We start from the raw sequence: 2844 nt of genomic DNA on the forward strand, positions 1-2844 counted from the left end.
GTGTCTTATGGATTCAGTCTCAGAGCTTACTGGCTGTGTTTCCTTTTGGTTTTTATAAATTCAACCCCAAGGAAAGTAGAAGCAGCAGGAGAGGGGGCACCAACTGTGGCATACCAGCATCGGGTGCCTGCAGCAGAGGGAGGAGCAGAGGTGGCAGTGGGGCATGGGACCCCGCCCCCAGCTACCTAGGTGTCCATGACCCTGTGCCCCCCTCTCCCACCTCCATATCTGCAGTGTTACAGCTGGTCAACCTTTCCACACTGGACATGCCACAGAACCCCTACCACCCCAGCTCCGCCGACTACCATCATCCTGCCTCATAGGGCAGCAGAAGCTGTGACTCAGGAGATCTCAGAGAAGCTACACAGAAAAGCATCACAAGCATATCAGAAAACTACCCACCCTGCATCTCAAGCAGCACACCAGAAGCACTGACAACAGCAAGGTACCATACCCCAGAGGCACAAGAAGCAATAGCTAGGGCACAGGGTAACTCCTCTGACAGAGGCCATGGAGGGTCTAAAGTGCAGATTCATAACCATAGGCAGCTCAGATAGAAATGGGGGGGAGGGGGGAGCTATATCATGTCGCCACCTACTGGACAAAGATAGAAAAACATGAAGGTTCTAACCTGAATCCTTCAGCCTGCTGAGCCTCCAGGATGTTAAAACTCAAAAGTAACATTAAGGGTATTTAAACATTTTTTTTAATATCACACGCATAATTATATTGAACGATTCAAATATATTACCATATACATGTCTTCAGGTAGAGTTTACAAGAGAACACAAGTTTGAATAAATATAATATATATTATATAGTATTATACTATATATTATAATATAATAATATAATATATATTTAATAATATAATAATATATAATATATAATAGATATGTGTGATATAAAAAAGAATGTTTAAATACACTTAATGTTACTTTGCAAAATATTTCATTTTCATGTTGTCCATCTATTTCTTGAAATTCCAGATGTTCAAGTTGGACTTAGAAAAGGCAGAGGAACCAAAGATCAAATTGCCAACATCCACTGGGTCATTGAAAAAGCAAGATAGTTCCAGAAAAACATCTACTTCTGCTTTATAAACCATGCCAAAGCCTTTGACTGTGTGGATCACAACAAACTGTGGAAAATTTTTCAAGAGATAGGAATACCAGACGACCTGACCTGCCTCTTGAGAAATCTGTATGTAGGTCAAGAAGCAACAGTTAAAACTGGACATGGAACAACAGACTGTTCCAAATAAGGAAAAGAGTGTGTCAAGGCTTTATATTTAACTTATATGAAGAGTACATCATAAGAAACACTGGGCTGGATGAAGCACAAGCTGGAATCAAGATTGTCTGGAGAGATATCAATAACCTCAGATATGCAGATGACACTACCCTTATGGCAGAAAGCGAAGAAGAACTAAAGAGCCTCTTGATGAAAGTGAAAGAGGAGAGTGAAAAAGTTGCCTTATAGCTCAACATTCAGAAAACTAAGATCATGGCACCTGGTCCCATCAATTCATGGAAAATAGATGGGTAAACAGTGGAAACAGTGTCAGACTTTGTTTTGGGGGGCTTCAAAATCACTGCAGATGGTGACTGCAGTCATGAAATTAAAAGACACTTGCTCCTTGGAAGGAAAGTTATGACCAACCTAGATAGCATATTGAAAAGCAGAGACATTACTTTGCCAACAAAGGTCCATCTAGTCAAAGATATGGTTTATCCAGTGGTCATGTATGGATGTGAACATTGGACTATAAAGAAAGCTGAGGGTCAAATAATTGATACTTTTGAATTATGGTTTGGAGAAGACTCTTGAGAGTCCCTTGGACAGCAAGAAGATCCAACAAGTCTTCAAGGAAATCAGTCTTGAATATTCATTGGAAGGACTGATACTAAAGCTGAAACTCCAATACTTTGGCCACCTGATGTAAAGAACTGAATCATTTGAAAAGACTCTGATGCTGGTAAAGATTGAAGGTGGGAGGAGAAGGGGATGAGATGGTTGGATGACATCACTGACTCAATAGACATGAGTTTGAGTAAACTCCAGCAGTTCGTGATGGACAGGGAAGACTGGAGTGCTGCAGTCCATGGGGTTGCAAAGAGTCAGATGTGACTGAGCGACTGAACTGAACTGAACTTGATGCCTCAGGGGCTTTCCAGCTGACGCTAGTGGTAAAGAACCCCTGTCTGCCAATGCAGGAGACCTAAGATATGGTGTTTGATCCCTGGTTCAGGAGGATCCCCTGGAGGAGGAAATGGCAACTCGCTCCAGTTATCTTGCCTGGAGAATCCCATGGACAGAGGAGCCTGGCAGACTACAGTCAAAAAGTTACAAAGAGACATGACTGAGCAAAGCATGGACACACGTGATAGGTATTGTGGAAACAAAACTGAATAAGGAAGAGAATCCTAAAGAGGCAAATAAAATACAGTGACAACTAGCAATACACAGTGTATGTCAAAGTCCAAAACATCAGAAAAAGCAGCTAAAGTGATAATACAAAGGAATGATGTACACAAACATGAAATCAATGGTCTGAAATTTTCCTTGTTATAAACACACAGATAGCGGTGAATGTTTTCAGTAGTTTTCCCCACATAGGAGCAGTACAACTCATGACTATCCTTTATTTAAATAACTCTTGAATAAGAGGGAAATCACTAAGCTTAATCAAATGAGTTACATAAATTATATGAAAGAGGTGAGATCAAATAAATGGAAATTTCAAGAAATAAAGGACAAAGCAACATCTGCTTCCACAATCTGATCTCAAAAATTGCAATTTCTGCCTGTGAGGTTTTAAATCTTCCAGTCATGCTCCCTTCA

Source organism: Bos javanicus, chromosome 7 (genome assembly GCF_032452875.1).
Source record: "Bos javanicus breed banteng chromosome 7, ARS-OSU_banteng_1.0, whole genome shotgun sequence".
Lineage (NCBI taxonomy): Eukaryota > Metazoa > Chordata > Mammalia > Artiodactyla > Bovidae > Bos > Bos javanicus.